Genomic DNA, 18,910 nt, shown 5'->3' on the forward strand with positions numbered 1-18,910 from the left:
ATTATATATTAAGGATCAATATTGTTTAATGCCTTAAAAGCCTACACTATTGTCTTAAATTCAATCCTTTGCATGATTGGCAACCAATATAAAGGCTTAAGAGCAGAGGCGGTTCTACAATGAGGCAGGGTGAGGTGGTTGCCTCAGGCGGCAAAATTTTGGAGCGGCAAAAATTGCCCCCCCCCCCCCCAAAACAGCATTTCGATGACCGCCTCATTTCCCAGCCTAAAATAAGTAAAAGTCCCACACAGTGACGCAAGTGGAGGAACCAGTGGAGCTCCCGATCCTCCCCTCTCAGCAAGAAGTGAGTGGCATGGTTTATGGATGTGCCGGTAAAGTTCCCACCCCACCACTGGTAAGAGGATGGTGCGCTTTATCAATTTGCAGGTGAGGCTCCCACCCCCACCAGCAAGAAAAGGAAGGCGCAATTTGTTGACTGCTCGGTAGGCAGAGAGTTCCATGCAGGTGCGGCAGCGCCATTTGATGATGTACCAGTGGGGGCTCCCAGACCCCACCAATAAAAGAAAAATTGCACATTGGCTGGATTTCCACCCTCTGCCTGCAGAGCAAAGGCTTGCCAGGAAGAGAGAGTGGAGGAGGGTGGAGGGGGAAGGGGTTGTGGATGAGGTAAGAGGGAAAGGGAAAGAGAAGAGGATGTGCGTGAGTAAGGGTAAGAAGCTGTGGGTTGAGGGAAGAAAGAGGAAGGGAAAGTGGGATCAGGCGAGCCACTACTGGGTGTGCAATGGGGAGGCCATGCGTTTTTAATTATTTGATGTTCTATATGTCACCTGTTTTAAAATATTTTTTCTTTTAATATGGTTTTACTGATATGATTGATGTTTTATATTTCTTGATTTTATTTGATGTTTTATGAAGAATAGTAATATTTGTTTTTTCATTGTTGCACTGCATACAGAGTCTGGCTTGTTGTAGTTTCCAATTCAGTTTTTGTTTACATGCTCTATTTATATTTTATGGATCTTTATTCTGTAATAGGTGAACATCTGTCTGTGTTCTACATGGTTAACCAAGGTGAGATATTCTGCTAGTTTGTAGTTTCTATATAAGATCTATATCAGCTTGGCTTGTTCATTTCCTAATAGTAGGTGTATTGGTGTTTTAGGATCTGATGTAATATTTGCAGTGCTGCATTTTCATAGGTAGGGTTTGAGTGCTGGGCAGTTAGTGCTGTCTTAGTATAGTATTGTAGTTCAGTTTTCTCATGGTTTTCGGAGGGCAAGTCCACACCCAACACTTGTTAAAATAGACCATATGGGTTCCACGTGTGTTTTCTGCATGCTTTTGTCATTAGCATCATAACAGGGCATATAAATTTAATATAAATGTTGTAAGTAATGTTTTTATCTCATAAGATTCTACTTTGAATGTCCTTTGTCCTTATTATTAATGCATAATTTTAATTGTGTGTGGGGAGGGCTGGGCACTGGGGGCAGGGAACAAAGCTGTAAGGTTTGCCTAGGGCTCCTAACTCCCTTGCACCGGCCCTGAGAGAGCGCACCGCACCCATAGACCCTCACCATTCACCCATCTACTTCCCCAGGGCAGATGCTGGGGGAGGGTAAGAGGCAGATGTTAGGGTTCCTGGGATTGTGACAGAGCTGTCAGCTTCCTAGAAATATTATCATTGACGCTATCTGCCACTCTTCTGGGAACGCTGACCCTGCCTCCCCCTTCCCCAAATCACCCAAAAGGCCAGACTTCAAGGGACCCCCCTCCCCTCCTTTTTGCCCTCTCACTGATTTGACCTGTGTGGGTGGGGGGGGGGGGGCGCCATCTCACCCCTCACCTCAGGCAACAGATTGCCTTGAGCCGCCCCCTGCTTAAGAGTAAGAGAAATATGATCGTAGGCCCGGAGTCCGGTCATTATTTTAAATCGCCTGCAGCCTCCTTCGTTGGGATTTAGGCACATCTGTGTTTGAGGAGTTAGTCTAAGCAGGCAGCCATCTCTTCACGAACTACTCTTCCATCTCCAAAAATGGATATAAATTCTGAATGTCCCATAACTGGGAAAAAAAAACAAAAAACTTCCCCAACTCGCTAATCGGGGCAAGGAAGTCAAGTGGGAGTCAAAACCACGGCCAGAAATTCTCTCTCTTAACTTGGCATAACTGTTTCTTTTGTGAATAAACTAAAAGACGAGAGGCTGCCACAGATGGACTACAAAAGCATATCGTTTTCAGATTCAGAGAGATTCATAGTTTATTTGCAGCCAGACAAACATGCTAGGTTAGGTTACGCATCCAGTTTCTCTCTTTTCTCTCCACGATCATTTCTGAGACCACAATATATTTGCATATCGTCAGCATTCACACTACATTTACAATCCGCTTGCTTTGCCTAAGGTGACACAGTGATGGTAGAGAGGGAAATCAAATATTTACAGTGTTAATGAATGGTATACTGGTGCTTTTACCTTATAACCTTGGGCCATTGCCAGTTCAGCTTTATTACCTTTGGCACCCAGGTAAAAAAAAAAAAAAAATCGACTCCATTGTAAATGCCAATTTCTGTTGTGATCATTCAGCTTCAGGACTGCGTATTTTCATAACTGTTATGTTTAGCAGGCCGGGGCAGGGAAGGGACTGTAGACATGTTCTCCTTGTAAGCAGGATTTAAAAAAAAAAAAAAAAATCACTCAGATACAGATGTGAGAGGAACTAATTTATTCTTCGGCATCTGTGGTTCCTTCCAGGGCAATTACCTCAGCAGCAAAGCTTTGTCTCCATTAAAATCAGCAGAAGACCAACAACTGCAAAACGGTTTCTGATCAAATTCTGCTTTACAAAAATCTTTTTTTTTTTGGCAATTTTGCCTTTAACAATGTATCCCAGTCCACTACTATTACATTGGGAGCCAGGACAGGCTCTGCTCGTGGTTGTTGTAACAATAATGTGGATGGTATTCAGCACCGTTTCTTCAAATAAGGTCTCAACACGTTTTATAATTTCATATTATTTCAGAAAAGCACAAGAAGCCTGGTATGGCAGCGATCAGCATCAGACACTCAATATACTGTTATCAGGTGCAGTCTTCAGGGTCTTTAAGCAAGCCTCCACCCTTTTTAATAGGATAAGACTCTAAGGCAAGAGGGAAAATATATCTGCCCCTTCCTGTAGGGAGCCAAGATTGTACCAGGGAATTATTACTTGCACTGTCAGTCAATTACCCTCAATAGAGGACTGGGGGAACAAGTACACAACTGGTAGAACAAGCTTACAATTTAAACAGAACACAAGATACGCCATGCAAGGTCAGCCCAAGGTCACCAAACCCTCATCCTGTCTCCGACAGCAGCAAATCCAGGTCACAAATAACCAGCAATTGCCAAAATGTAGATCTATTTCTTGTTACTCACTGCCAGTGAAAACAATGGCTTTCCATGCCTAATAACATTTTATGGACCTTTCTTCCAGGAACTTGTCCAAATCTCCTTTAAACCCCGCTATGCTCATCACCTCGACCACGTCCCCTGGCAACAGATTCCAGAGCTTGACTGAGTGAAAAAAAATACTTTCTACAATTTGCTAATTGTTAGTTTCATGGAGTGTCCCCTTGTTTTAGTGTCATTCAAAAGGTTAATCACCTTTGGTTACCCGTTCCACCCCACTCATGGTTGTATGAACTTCTCTCCTGTCCCCTCTCGGCCGTCGCTTTTCCAAGCTGAAGAGCCCTCTCCCGCGTAGCCTCTCATCATAGGAGCGATCATCATTTTTGATCCACCCAGCAACTCTGGAAGCCACCAGAGGCCATTAAAAATGTCCCGTGATCCCAGCAGGTCGGAGGGTGTTTGGGGGGTGCCTTTTTGGGTGGGAGGGTTGGGGTGGTAGGGAAAAGAGAGGAGAGAGGAAGAGGTTTATTTATTTTGGCAATCTGTGGGAAGGGAATGGGTGGCTATCGGCTGGAAAGGTCATAAACTTTTGGACTATCTTCGAGGGGGATAAGGCTGGCAGGCCCATTAGGTTGGGGTTTTTTTTTTTTTCTCTCAATACTTAACCAGCTAAGTTAAAGTTACCCAGGATCACATTTCCAGATAATTTAAAAACCTAAGCAGCGATATTCCTATGTAGCCGGTCAGGTTTCGAAGATAACCTTATTTCAGCATATTCAGCCGGAGGTTTATCCCACTGAATATCTCTGATAACTGTGAAGGCGCAGTGTGGGAAAACTCTGCTGATTCTCTTTCATCAGCAGCCGACGTGTCAGTCACGTACCAAACACAGGCGGTGCATGACCGACACGACAGCTGCCGATAAAAGGAGGCTGCGTGTGCGTTTCTGAGGTGCTGTGACTGGAACACACACACACTGCGGCCTGGTCTGGAAGAGGGAGCGATGCAATCACATTCAAATGCCCACCCGTGGGCTCTGCACCCAATAATACCGTATCAGATACGAGGGCCGACAACACGGAACTGCATGATGCATTCCCCACCCCCCCCCCCTGGAAAAACAAAATCCTGGAGTAGAATATCACAGGATTCAAGCCGAAGTCGGCATGGATTCTGTTTCCTTCTGCCACCTACAGCCCAACACGGGATTAAGGAATTCGCTGCCAAACAGAAAGTCGCCAGGGACTTGCCTTGCACAGATCGGTAACCTAGCAACAGGATCCAGTCTGGCACTGGTCACACAAGTTATCACACCGTCCCCAACTGTGCCATTCACGGGAGCCTTATTATTATTATTACTACTATCATCATCATCATCGTCGTCGTCTCAGCTCGTGCACGGCTCGCTGTTCTGAGAGCCGGGTCCTCGATCACATCCTTTGCCTCCCCGCATGAACCCTTCGCCCCGGGTGAGTCCCCTGCGAATCTCTTCCGCGGCTCTGAACCCGCAGCGCCGGAGATCTGACCTGGGTCCAAGCCAAAATCATTACTGGCACAGTGAAGTGACATAATATAGCTGCGTTTCACATATCAAAGGAAAATCAGCAGTTTGCTGGAAGAGGAGAGCTAAAGGCAGAGAAAGCAGCAGAAAATTCCTAGATTTTGACGGACAATTGTAATCATTAAGGTCTCCCCTATCTGAGGGGTGATATGGGGCTGGGATTTTGCAAGTTCCTCTTGCTAGGACATTCTCTATCACGGTTAATTTAGGAAGGTCTCATCAGAGCACCACGTAAGGGTCACACAGGCCCTCTGCCAAGCAGTAAATGGGTAACGCCGTAGCATGTGCATGGCCAGTTCCAATAATCGGGATGTCAGGGTCTGGGCAGCCTGCCCAAGGAACTCACCAGGTCCCAGCGACTGGGGGGGACAACAGTGAGGCTGGCAGTGGATACTGCAGGGCTGTGTGGCCATGTAGACCACTATGCGGCTGGGAGGTCAGCGGGATCCAGCATCCAGTGCTGTGTCCTTGGCAGCCTGTGACCTAATTAGGAGCCATGACTGGGCTGCGGGATCATGCAGGCCCTCCTGCCTCCCTCCCTCACCGTTACTACCCACCCTCCCGTAACCAGATCATTGGCTCACTGTGACCGAGTGGTTTTCCAAAGTCATAGTGGGATGTGTAAGGTGGATACATTTTCTGTGCAAGGATTTATAAGGATATTTTTGTTTTAATTGTAAAAGTTAAGTATGTTATTGCAATGGACTGTGCTTATGTGATGGATTACTTGGCCGGATTATGGCATGCTTTGTATATTTATCTTCCTAGCATTGTATTCCTTGCTGCAGCTTGGGCGTGGGGAGTATTTGAGCTGGGAGGAGGAAATCAACAGGTGGATCTGTAAATCTAGGAATATCCTGATAGGGTTAGGAGCCAGAGGAAGCCCCTGCTTTCTGTGTATGTGGCTGCTCAGTATTTTGCTTCATCGTAGACGTGACATTCAGGAACTTGGGTTTTTGTTAATCACTCAACATAGGTTTCACTAAACTTCATTTCTGGAACAACCCAAACTGAAGTGGATGTGTCTTCGTTTCTGGATCCCCAAAGAGTGTCTCAGTCTCCAGGGGCCCAGAAACAAATCTTCCCCTCTGCCGGAAGAACTCAGGGAGCCCAGAAGCTTCCCCGATGTGCCCGTTTGTCCTGTGCAGAAGTAGAAAGGGGGTTGCATAAGAAATAAAATACTTTAGGAAAAATACAGAAAAGGCAGCTAGGAATAAGAACAAGAAAAGAAAGACCCAACAGAGGGCCAGAGTTTCAAAGGGGTAGGCGAGTAAGATACACACGTGCCCCCCGAAAACCTGCCCGAAGTTCCCCCTGCGCGCGCCGAGCCTATGTTGAGTAGGCTCGGCGGTGCGTGCAAGCCCCGGGACGCGGGTAAGTCCCGGGGCTTTCCTGGGGGGGGCGTATCGGGGGGCGTCGTGGAGGTGCATCATTTGGGGCGGGGCCGCGGGCATGGTTCCAGCCCGGGGGCGTGGCCGAGGCCTCCGAAATGGCTCCTGGGCCTGGGAATCGTGCGCCGGTGGCCGGCCCGGCGCGGGCAGGCGTAACTTGTGCAACAAAGGTAGGCGGGGGTTAGGTAGGGCTGGGGGTGTGGGTTAGGTAGGGGAAGGGAGGGGAAGGTGGAAGGAAAGTTCCCTCCGAGGCCGCTCCGATTTCGGAGCTGCAGGAGGGAACGGAGGTAGGCTGCGCGGCTCAGTGCGTGCAGGCTGCCGATTTTGCACAGCCTTGCGCGCACCGATCCCGGATTTTAACAGATACACGCGGCTACGCGCGTATCTGTTAAAATCCCGCATACTCTTGTTTGCGACTGGTGCGCAAACAAAAGTACGAGTGTGCGCAAATTTGTAAAATCTAGCCCAGAGTGTTTAGCTTTTGAGCTCTCTAGCAACGTGTCGTTTTAAGTGCCAGACGGGGGCTGCAAATGAAGCCTCTTCTTTCCTTCTGTTGGTGCTTAATACACAGTAATTCATATTTATTTAAACAAAAGAAGCAGCTTCAGCAGATTACTCATTGTCTGATGTCAAAAAGACATCAAGAAAAGCAGCTCCCATACTGAACGCCACTGAATTTAGGGAGAGCGTTCACTTTCACCCCTTCCCGTGGCTTTGAATTTCTCAGCTGCTTTAGCTAAGGGATTTTTTTTTTTTTATCAGCCTGAGCCCATGATTTCTGGGAGCTTTCTGAGTTACTAAGCCGTGCCAGTAATCTTTACGCATGCTCGGTTTTTAGGCCTTGCTGCAGAGAGAAGTTGACTATTCGCGCAGGTCTCCTGGTTTCTGCACTAAAGAAACCTGGGATAGGAGCTCCACTCTACAGCTGTTGCCCCCTTACTGATCCTAACTTTGCTCCGAAGGATTTCCACCTTTCTCCATAATGACAGTGAACGGTAACAGAGTCTTTCCTAGTCCATATTCACCCAGGGTTTAGTACTCTTCATGCATACACCTGATACAAATGCATCATTTTAAATCCAGTCTTCTCTTAATCTATTTTCTTTTAGCAGTTTAATGTCACAGTTGGCCTGCAGTTTTTCATGAGAAAGGATTTTTGCACCCTGTTAAGATAATCATGGTTGGCCTACCTGCACAATGTGTTTAATTCACTCAAATTCATTTTGACCACTGAATAATGGCGAACAAAATCGAAATAGAAACTGATATAAAAGCAGAAACTAATGAGATATTTGGCTATAGGATATATTTGCCATGGCATGAAAACAAAATATTTGAAGCATAAAAGAGGTAGAACACTCTACTTGTTCTATTTCTACTCTTCACTTAACACGCAGGCCTGCAGACAAAGGCATCCATTTACCCAAACATGCAGAAGTCTTTTATTGTCATTCACAAGCCCTCATGACTGCATCTACTACTGTTCAGTGCCGATGTAACTCTAGCTAGGGGTGGAACAGTGGCACGGTGCGTTTTAGGAGTGCTTCACTCATCTGACAATCTGTGACCTCCAATATTCCTGATAAATCAGAAAGAAATGAAGGCCCTGGCTTTGTGAGGATGAAAGCGCTCCGCCGAGACGTATCAAACCCAGCAGCCATTTTCTTTGTTCTGCATAGCTCCATCCAATCCCCGGGCAGAAAAGGGGGGGCGGGGGGAGGGGAGGGGAGGAGGAAACATTCAGTGATGATTTCACTACATCTCAGCTCCTTCTTTTCCATTTAACATGGACAAAGGATTTGAAAGCAAATGGATTAAGCTTTGGGTGGGGGTGCCAGTGAGTGACTGAGCTGGTAATATAATGGAAGACCCAAAAGCAGATGGGGGAAAACCCTTCCACGTGCACAGGTGCCTGCATCATTCACAACATAATGACTCGAGGTTTCATAGGGACTGCTATCCCAGACCACAGCTGACTTGGTAGTCAGATTCTGGGCTGTAGTCTATTGGTGTAAAACCAGCCAGACCGGCAGTGTTGTTTTCCACATCTTACAGGGCACAGGATGCTGAGGATTTTGTTCCGCATCTGAGCTTGCAGTGCTCCTAAGAGTTCATTTTAAATGGGCTGGGCAGGCGGGTGACATTCAAAAAAAAGCTGAGCCTCTAAATTTAGCATCCTTTATTAGGTGTCTAAGGTAGGCATCTACTTTCAGCCGAACGTGCACGTGCAAGAACCCTCTAATCGCGTTGTCTGTGTTTTATAAAAGTCAAACACTTGTGCGCATGCTCACCTACACGCGCATGTAAACAAGGGGCCGGTATTTACGCACGTAAGTTGCTATTTTAAAAGACAAGCATACATTTGCCAATGTTCTGGTGTGTTTTTACTCCTGCTAATTATCTGGTGGAAGTGATATCAAATGTGCCGATTGTGTGCTGTTGATGGCTGGGAGGTCCGGGTGAACTGGAGAGAACCAGGAAGATCTCGATGATCTGGAGAAGGACTGGGCAAACTGGTGGACTAATTGGTAAACTGATTTCGTTTACATGCGCATATGTTAAAAATGGATGACATGTACGTTTTATTTTATTTTAGCGTGTAAAATACACACACACATTTTTAAAGTAGGTAGGGGAAATACGCACATTGATATACATGGTCTCAATGCATTGCATGTATTCGCATATATTATAAAATGCATCTCTATCTGCTCACAGCCATATATGGGCGTATACGCCACTGTGTGCATTTCTTTGAAAGTTATCCTCCCTGTTTTTAGATGAAAATTTAAAAAAAAATTTACAATTTTAAAATTTAGGACCCTAAATTTATGAATCCTAAATTAGGTGTCTCGTTCTGAAAATCAGTGCTAAGCTCCTAACTTTGTTTCCTTCCCTAACTCTGCCCGTCTAGCCTCCCACTTTTTAAGATCTTACATTTTGGTGCCCAGTGACTTTAGGCACCCGGCTCCAGTAAATTTTCAAAATGCCCAAAAGTTAGGAAGGTAAACCCTTTGGAAATTGGCCCTGGGTGCCATCCCACACAATACACAAACCCAGGTCATTTTCTAACGCACATTGCACCATGGTAGAAAGGACACACAGGGGCAGCATGCCTAGCACACATTTTGGAAGCATAAATGTGCCCTGATACTTTCCAGCTACAGCCCTGAAATGCCCCGTGTTGTGCAGATAGCAGCAGATGATGTCACAGGAGCCCAGACCTAAAAGAGCCCTGCATGAATTTTAATCACAGGGAGAGACTGAAAGTGCTGGGGCTCAGCAGCGTTTAGCCAGAGATCTGTTAACTGGAAACGCTTATTATCCAGAAAAAAAATCACAATCCCCACAGCATGATCTGTTATCCAGAAAACCCTTGGCTTCATATGGACTGATAATTGTAAAAGCTCCAATTATCTGAAATATTTTTATCAGAATACTTCCAGTACCCAAAATGGCCTTGCTGTTAACCATTCTGGATGAATTGACTGATGGCGAAAAGGCTGATCTGAAAGCATTCAAACACTGTAGGTGCCTTAGCAATCTGCAGACCTGCCACTTCACCCAGGATAATCTGGTCCTGGCTTTGTACCACTTCATGCATGGGTTTAGCATTCTGATTTCCCTAAGAAAAGTATGAAGTGCATCTGAGTATATGCAACGGGGCAAAATCAGTCCTGGATCACCACTTCTCTGGGTTCACCAGGTGAGGCGGAAACTCATTCATTCATTCAATTTATATATCTTCTTTGCTTCCAAACCCAGAGCAGAGTGCAATGAGATGATATCCATAATTGTGGTATTGTATTACATTCGCCAGCCAGGGATGATATTCTGCGTGCGTTGGGCACCATGAATATTCATGATGGATATTCTGAAAATCAGGTCTGTTTGTGGCGCATGAGGCCCTGCATTGGTCACCCCTGCTTCAGCAAAAGAACAGGGTCTGAAGGTCTGAGGTAATGTCTCATCCAGGACTTCCCAAACTGGTCCTGAGGACCCCCACAGCTAGTTGAAGGCTTTTGATATCTATAAAGAATATGCATGAGATCAATTTGCATATATTCGAGTGCCACAAACAGATCAGCTTTTCACAATATCCCCAGTGAATATGCATGAGATATATTTGCATACAATGGAGGCAGATAATGGAAATCTCTCTCATACATATTCATTGTGGATATCCTGATAACCAGACCTGTTTGCAGCACTCAAGGAACAGAGTTGCCCACCCCTGATATACTGAGCCTCCAGTGTAGGTAAATTTGTCTCATACATATCATAAAAACCCAAGTGGCTGTGAGGTCACAAGGGCAAGCCTTGGTGAGAATGGAGTTCCCCTTCAGTTTGCTTTATCCCACTATTCCCGTTTCTCACCTACACTACACTGCTCTTCCGGGACTCCCTATATCTTCCAGCAGCAGCCGCTCGTGTATTGAAAAGCCATTCAAAGATTGGCTGAGCAGCTCGGGATCAAACCTTACCGGGTACTACAAAATGGCAGCAAATGCCCAGTTCTAAGCTATACTGGGAAGCCTTCTGAATTTTACTGGGACGGAGCTCCTAAAACACTGGAGACGTTTCAAGGCCATTTTTGCGGGCTGAGGTGCTCTTTGGCATTTCCCGGCTTTTACTCAACCATGAAATTTTCAAATGTTTAAAGCTCTTCCATTACACAGGAGTGAACCTCTTCCTGGACCTACGTACATCTGAAACAAGCTTCTACATGAAATAATTAGTGCAGGAGGCAAACTAGCAGGGTATTCAAACGCTTTGTAAACCCCTGGGCCCTCAGAGGTTGCTGGGAGACCGTGCTACAGCCCTAGTGATGAGGAACGAGCCTGTCTCATCACTTCCAGAACAAAAAGGACTGGGCTGAAACTGCTCCTAACACATTCCACAGTGAGCAAAGTGCTAATTAGTGCCGGGAATTAACATGTAATGACTTCAGCAGTTATCACACCCAAACTCCCTAGGAGTCCTCACATCACCAGAATCCCAGATCTCATCTAAAACGCAATCTGGTCTATGCCACTTTGCAATGGTTTGATGGATTAAAGTGGGTGGGGAGAATAGGACAGCTCTCTGGGGTCCATACAGGGCCAAATTAAGGATGGGCGTAAGGAGGAGACAATGGCCAGGGAAGCACATGGGACCAAGGCCCTCCGAATCTGTCCCGGCTCTTTGCTACACTAACAGCATTTGGGGTCCTCTGTAAATCTGTTTGTGGTTCTTCTTTGTCTTCTTGTTTCCCTTCATCAAAATCATCCACAAGCACTCGGAAGCTGGCCTCACCGTGCAGGGGCCCGTCCTCCGGTAATGGGAAGAGCAAAGCCTCTTGCATGGTCTCAGGGTATCCCCGTGTTGCCTTGTCAGCTCCGGCATCCCAGTTTCCCCAGTAAAAAGAGAGAGCTCTGCTTCACTGTTTCTCCTGGAGCTGCTGCTAACGTCCGGCCCTGACCATGGGTCAGACCAGAAGCAGAGAAGAGAAGAAAAATCTATGGCCAGGTCAGATTCTGTGGCAGCCCCCATCTTCCACTGTTTCCCATGGGGGGGGGGAGGGGGGCAGGAAGCAAGCTTGAATAAAAAATAAATAAATATATGAAAAGGTTCCGGGTTGGTGACCTGGCAGAAAGTCATCCTGGGTTACGCATCTCCTGAGCACACTTCTGATGCAAGCTTTCCCAGGGCTCACTTGAAAATTGCTGCTTGTTGAAATGCATCCTGGGGGAATGCTGCAGGCTAATATTTGCTTAAAGCCTGCTGCAGCAAGAGAAGAAATAATGACCTTTCTGCTGAATGCGTGCAGGTAGCTTTTCTGCATTGTTACACACAATTAATTATTTTACGCTCAGAGACAGAGCAGAAGCCCTGCTCAGACTTGGGAATTGTCCACACAGTGGGTCCGCCCAGGCATGGTCATGGGTTAATCGGAGAATGGGATCAAACCGATAGCAAGCCAGCAGGGGACTGCAGGTGGACAGGTGGAACTGTTATAGCAGGCTGAGCCGTCTGGGTCTCCTTCCTCTGAGATCTTGCATGGGGAAGAGGAGGAGAGTATGAATAAGAGCTGGCACTGCAGAAACCACCAAGAGCTGAGCACAATAATCCTGCAACTGAGCGAGAGGCTTGATAACATTACATGCAGCTTATCGTTCAAATGTTTCATGCTGCGGCAAACCACTTTAAGATGGGTAAAGATCAATAGTCTTCATTTCTAAACAGATTTCCAGTGTACTTGTGGGAGATGATTTTTATTTTCTGAAGTTAGGTGGGAAATATCATTACATTCTCATGGAGACACATTCCTTTTAATTCAAAACTTATTTTCCGTGTTTGAGGATGCCAAACACCCTCAGGGAGTATTTCAACAATATCAGCTTTTAAACTCAGCAGTTAAAATGCCTCTTTAAGGTGAATGTTATGTGTGACTGTGTGTGAGGGGATGTATGTGTGTATGCAAGTATGTATATGTAAGTATGTGTATGTGTGCATGTAAGTATGTATATGTAAGTATGTGTGTATGTGTGCATGTAATTTTGTGTATGTAAGTATGTGTGTATGTATATGTGTGCATGTAAGTATGTGTGTATGTAAGTATGTATGTATGTGTATGTAAGTATGTGTGTATGTATGTGTGTGTAAAAATGAGTGTATGTATGTGTGCATGAGTGTGTGTAAATATGTGTGCATGTAAGTATGTGTGTAAGTATGTGTGTGTATGTATGTAAGTATGTGTGCATGTAATTATGTGTGTATGTATGTATGTGCATGTAAGTATGTGTATGTAAGATTGTGTGTATGTAAGTATGTATGTATGTGTGTATGTATGTATGTGTGTTTGTATGTATGTATATGTAAAAATGAGTGTATGTATATGTGTATGAGTGTGTGTACGTATGTGTGTATGTAAGTATGTGTGTATGTATGTATGTGTATGTAAGTATGTGTGGTGGATGCCTGGAACGCCCTTCCAGAGGAAGTGGTGAAGACCAAAACTGTGAAGGATTTCAAAGGGGCGTGGGATAAACACTGTGGATCCATAAAGTCTAGAGGATGTGAATGAAGAGAAGAGGCATGGGGGTGCAGGAATGACAGCTACTACCTGGAGATTAATATCCTTATTCAATAAACATACACACGGTTAATGCGACTCCCTCATTGCTCTATGCTTCAACGGCAAGAGGAAATGTGGAAAAAAGGATTTGCATTCACAAAAAAGCGTGGGAGTAGCTTGCTTGTTACGGCGGTTACTACCCCTAACCAATTAAGCTAGATACTTCACTTAGATGCAGCTCCAGCACTGCTCTCTACATCCATGGCGGGGGTGGAAGGTAAATAGAACCAAAAAGTTACTAATAAAGGCCGAGTATCAGATAAGTATGAGGAAAAAAAATAAGTGGGAAATCTTGCTGGGCAGACTGGATGAGCCGTTTGGACTTTTTTCTGCCGTCATTTCTATGTTTCTATGTTTCTATGTGTTTGTATGTAAGTATGTGTGCATGTAAGTGTGTATGTATGTAAGTGTGTATGTAAGTATGTGTGCATGTAAATATGTGCATGTAAGTTTGTGTATGTAAGTATATGTGCATTTAAGTATGTGTATGTAAATATGTGTATGTATGTGTGTATGTAAGTATGTGTGCATGTAAGTGTGCATGTAAGTATGTGTGCATGTAAGTATGTGTGCATGTAAGTATGTGTGCATGTATGTATGTGTTTATGTCCCAAGGCAGGGAATGGGGACTGAGGGAAAATGATGAGGTCTATATTCATATGGACCTCTATGTTATCTGTGTAAATGGTTTTTGAATATGGAGCTCGATATTTCCTCTGGAGCTTACTGTTTCCTTCTGAAGGGTTAATGAGGAGGAGGAGGTTTAAGTGGCAGTCTCTAGTTGCTTTAGGATCCCATTCTGGAAGAGGAAACGGTAATTATGTCATCCCATCACATCAGCATTGCCTGCTAAGGGAATTATTGATTGAGAAACAGTTCTTTGATGTTAGAGGATGTTATCTTATCTGAATCAATAGGCATTACTGTTTACAGTTAATTGTGGCAGACTCTCTGGCAATGTCTTCTTGTATTTTTATGTTTTCAATGTCAGTCCCCAAGTTTGCTTCCTAGCTACATTAAAAAATGGGCTTTTCCCCAGACAATTGCACTCCCCTGCAAACCTCCATTTCCTCTTCATATTTCCATTTATTTTCTGATGGGTGCCTTTAAAAACAATCTCCAAGGCAGGCTTTCTTATCCATCCAAGGCTTACGTTCCTTTAGATATTTTTATTTGTATCTTATTAAGGTAACTGAATTCTGATTGCTTATGAAAGATCCACAAATAGTCAGAAGCTGGAGTTGAGGCCTTGACAATTGGTCCCTACTCCTCGCACCCCTCACATGTTTTCTATCAAGTCAAGCCCTTTGTGTGCCTATAACAGTGCATCATGCATTCCCTGCTACCTTATACACAATGGGAGCACGAAACAAACATGCCTTCCTCTCTGCCTAGCCTCTCCAATATTTGCCTTTTCAAGGTAACCCAGAAATGAGCACAGGTGAAAGAGGGAAAAAATCCACCAGGCCTGCACTCGATCCTATTCCTTGTGGTTCTATGGGTCACTGGATCCAAGATCAAGGGCAACTCAGGTGGAGTACTTTTTCGTTGAATTGGTTTTTTGTCGAATCGGTTAAAATTTGAACTTTTCGGTTGAAACCCTTCCTTAAGGAGACGCTGCTGCTTATATTTGCAAGTTTTCAGTTGCTCTGGATCCCCTCCGTAGGGCTCTACACTGATTTCTGATGCTCAACATTCAACATATCCCACTTTGTCAAGTCACACATTCCACTGTTCTACTATTGGGCTTTGTCCCTCCTGACGCAGCCCTTGTGGCGAAACACAGTCCGTGTCGGGGGACCTAAAGACCTCTCTGCAAGAATATTATTTAATTAATAAATGAAGGATGTGTTGATCTCATCAATTTCTCAAGTTTGATTTGTTGAATCCTTTAAAAATTGGATCCATGAACCTTTATAGCGCTATACCCTCTTCTATGGTGTTTACCTAACTGAATTCCGCTCTTCACCTCCACTTCTTATTAGCCTGATGTAAGAAAGGATGACATATTCCCAGGCTATGGCTTTACAATTGCTTAAACAGTTCAAAAAGGGGCCAGAGCTGAGCATTTGTGCACCAGGACTGCAGCCATGTTCCAACGAAAGACATTTCAATGGCTCGTGTTTGCACTAGGACTTTTTAACTTTTAATTTCAGCTCTGACCTCTATCCAGGAGGCCTTGCCCCCTTTCCATCTGGAGCTTGTTTGTTTCTTATTTTTCCTTCTCGCCCCCTTAGTCTCACTCCCAGAAATGTGTCTGTGGTGCTTAGCGTGGTCTATAAGAACTTTCATTAACTAAATAATATATAAACCTATCTAAGGCAGAGGCTCCTGCGACTCCCAGCTTCAGGGCCATGTGATTCCCCCCTCACTTGGTAACCCAGGGTCGCACGGTGATCTGCACTTCCAAGGCAACCTTCACAGCAGTCTGGCTGTGCAGGAACGGAAGGGATGCTCCGAGCTTGCACAGCGCGCCTGCTTTTAGCCGGGGCATGTCAAGGTCGGGGGGGGGGGGGGGGCAGAAAAATAGCGCACAGGCCTGACACTTTCCTATCTTCCCCCTTCTCAGCCGCCCAAGCCAAATAGCAGATGCAGAGCTTGGCGAGCAGTTTTAAGCTCTGTCCCTCATGCAGTTTTTTTTAGCAGGCGTATTAGAACCGCGCGTGGACTTTGCAGCTCTGTGGCTCCTGATCTTAAGCTCATGAAGTGCAGGATTCAGTCGCTGCACGATGACTTACTGTCTGCTCTGACAGACAGCAAACTCACGGCTTAATAAATCCAAGCCACTTTCATTCTTAGACAGCAGCTCCCACGTTAGTAAGCCCAGGCAGCATCTGTTGAAGGATTTTCATTCAAAAGCTCTGCATTTGATCTCTTCTGGTACTTGTGGGCCTGTTTCTTCCTGCAACAATGCAGAATGACGGTACCAGACTAGATCTTTGCATCTGTTACTGACTGATTGCCTCCTAGCCACTTCCTGCTTCTGTGGGCTTCCAGCTCAATCGGTACTGACCCCAACTTGGCTTCAATTTTAGTTCACATTTTCTTTACTCATGTGATAAAAATTGAGTTAACTCCCGATGCAGTAGGATAATGGTAAGTTAATGCATTGGCTTTTTGTGGTTTTTTTTAAATACTTTTTTCGATTCAGCTTTTTGGAGCCTGCATGTTATAAAATCAAATGGCTGCACATACATGCGTGGCAGATTTTAAAATCCGCGCATGCGTGTGCGGGCGCGGCCTGAGACTCGCGCGAGCGGGGGGGGGGGGGGAATTTTTACAAAGCAACGCACAGCAACGCAATCAGGCCTCCCCCAGGTCCTTCCCAGTCTGCTCCGGGCCTCCCCCAGTTCCCTCCCAGTCCGCTCCAGGTGTTAATTTCTGAGCAGCCCAAAAAACGTGTACAGAAAAGCAGAAAATACTGCTTTTCTGTACATTTTCTGACTTAATATCGTGGCGATACAAAGTCGGAGGAACCAAAAGGTAAAAAATAAATAAATAAATAAAAGCGTTAGGAAAACAGATGCTTAATTTTACGAGCGTCCGTTTTCGAAACCCGCTGACAGCCACCTGTCCTGGGCTTCCGCTGCTAAGGAGACGCTAGGGACGCGCTATTATCCCTAGCGCCTCCTTTTTAACATGACCCCCTCCTTTAAGTACGGCATCGCACGCCCAGGACAGGTGACTGTGCATGCATTAGGAAAGAGGACGCTCAACACTGAGCACCCGTTTTCCACGTGAGTTTTACTGTATCGCCCTGTGTGTAAATACTTGGCAGACCATCCCTGCAGGCTCCTCCCTGAACTCAGCCTGGCTCGGACAGGCAGGCTCTGCACCAGGTTCAGCGTGGTTTTTCCTGAGTTAAGTTGTGTTTTGCAGCTTTCTCCATATTTGAGCCCCCAGCTTGATACCGGGGGAAGTTATTTTGGGCGTGGGTTTGAGTGCGGAAAGTGCAGGAGATTTTTGGTGGTTGGCATTTCCCAATTCTGGGCGCCCAGCCTGGTACCAGGGAAGAGACTGTGCCCTTGCAGGATTCCTCGTGGATTTGGACGGGATGGTCTTGGAAGAGTGAAGGAGAAGATTTGGGAGAGCTGTTTTGGTTTTCTGAGATTATTGCTTTTTGAGCCCTGCCTGAAGAGGGATCTTCCCCCTGCCTCGGGGAGGGCAGGAAGGTGCAGGGCTCCCTTCGTCCTGTTAAAGAAGGGACAGCAGTGACCTGAGAGAATACTGTCAGAAAAGAAGAAAGTAATATTTATACAGAGAGCTTTGTTTCTGTTGTTCCTACCTACTTTGAAGAGAGTCATTGCTGGATTTTTGACACTTTTTTGGGGGGGCTTTTCCACCAGAAGTCCATTGGAGCTTTTATCATCAGAGAGAAAGAGAGATAGGAGGTCCCAGCCCTACTGTGATCCCGCTCCCTGCCACTCAGGTGCTTGCCATCCAAAGGGACACTGACTCAGTTAACGGCACTGAGAAAGACTCTTTACTTTTGTATGAAGATTATCTGGACTTTTGAGTGTTTTTGGTTGCAGTAAATCTTTTGTTGAACACCCAACCACAGTGCCCAGCACGTTTCTTCAGTGTGAAAGATGCCCTCAAACTTGGACATCCCAAGCGTGAACAAAGGAATTGAGAGACTGCAAGGGTCCCCAGCTCCATGAGCCCAGGACATTCATCTTCCTCCCTAACGGGATGAATCCCAGCACCCCGGTGGCTGGCAATGAACTGTGTCGGATTGTGAAGTGGAGAGGACCAGTGTGACGCTTTGCACTGGCCTGCAAGCGTCTGTTCCTGGAATCAAATCCCTGGTCGAGCGTCTCTGAATACTCCACAATTCCAAATAACAGTTTATTAGCATTTATCCGGTAAGTCCTCAGGTGGGATTTGAACCCTGTTCCACCTGACTAGAAGGCAGATGCCTTCTCTACTGAGCCACCGCTCAGTTCCTGAAGTTTGGTATAAAAGTTCAGCTTTACAAGTTCAGCTTTAACAAATATCCAGTTCAATATTCATTGTTCCAGAGTCTGGCCCTGTTGGGCCTAACTGCCACCACCCACCGTATCCTTCGGGTTGGGTATTTCTCTTCCCAAGGATACAACCACCCACTGGCTGTTCTCGCAGCAAACGTGTCTATATTGCAAGTCCAGACCAACAAAGTCCCCTGGCTCACCTTCCTTGTGATGGGGTTGGTCGTCCTGCACACGGTCGGGTTGTCTGGTATCAAAGCGTCCTTACAGCAGCCTGGTAGTCCGACCTTCCTCCCTCAGTCCCCGGCTGGAGACTGAGACTGCTCTCCTAGGGAGTCCTTTTTATCTTGTGGAGACTCCTCCTCCACTCATAGGTGATTGGCCCTGGAAAGGCTCCTCCTCACTTTGGCCCTCCCCCTGAAACCATGGATTGGCCTCACCAGCTCCACCCTTAAATTCCCACACCTGTGGTTCCTCTGGTCTTATGACATAGTGACCCCGTCACAACCAGAGATCTGGATACAG

The 18,910-nt window shown here is 45.8% G+C and overlaps 1 long non-coding RNA gene across 2 annotated transcripts in view; it reads right to left on the bottom strand.

Moving 5' to 3' along the window:
* Nucleotides 1-18,687, bottom strand: part of LOC115079869 — a 63,273-nt gene extending 44,586 nt beyond the window's left edge. For both annotated transcript variants that reach the window (XR_003853423.1, XR_003853422.1), the window contains exon 1: nucleotides 18,589-18,687. This is a non-coding gene — a long non-coding RNA (uncharacterized LOC115079869). The remainder of the gene's footprint in view (nucleotides 1-18,588) is intronic.
* Nucleotides 18,688-18,910: the final 223 nt, after the last annotated feature.

This window comes from Rhinatrema bivittatum, chromosome 18 (genome assembly GCF_901001135.1).
Source record: "Rhinatrema bivittatum chromosome 18, aRhiBiv1.1, whole genome shotgun sequence".
NCBI classification, from domain to species: Eukaryota; Metazoa; Chordata; class Amphibia; order Gymnophiona; family Rhinatrematidae; genus Rhinatrema; species Rhinatrema bivittatum.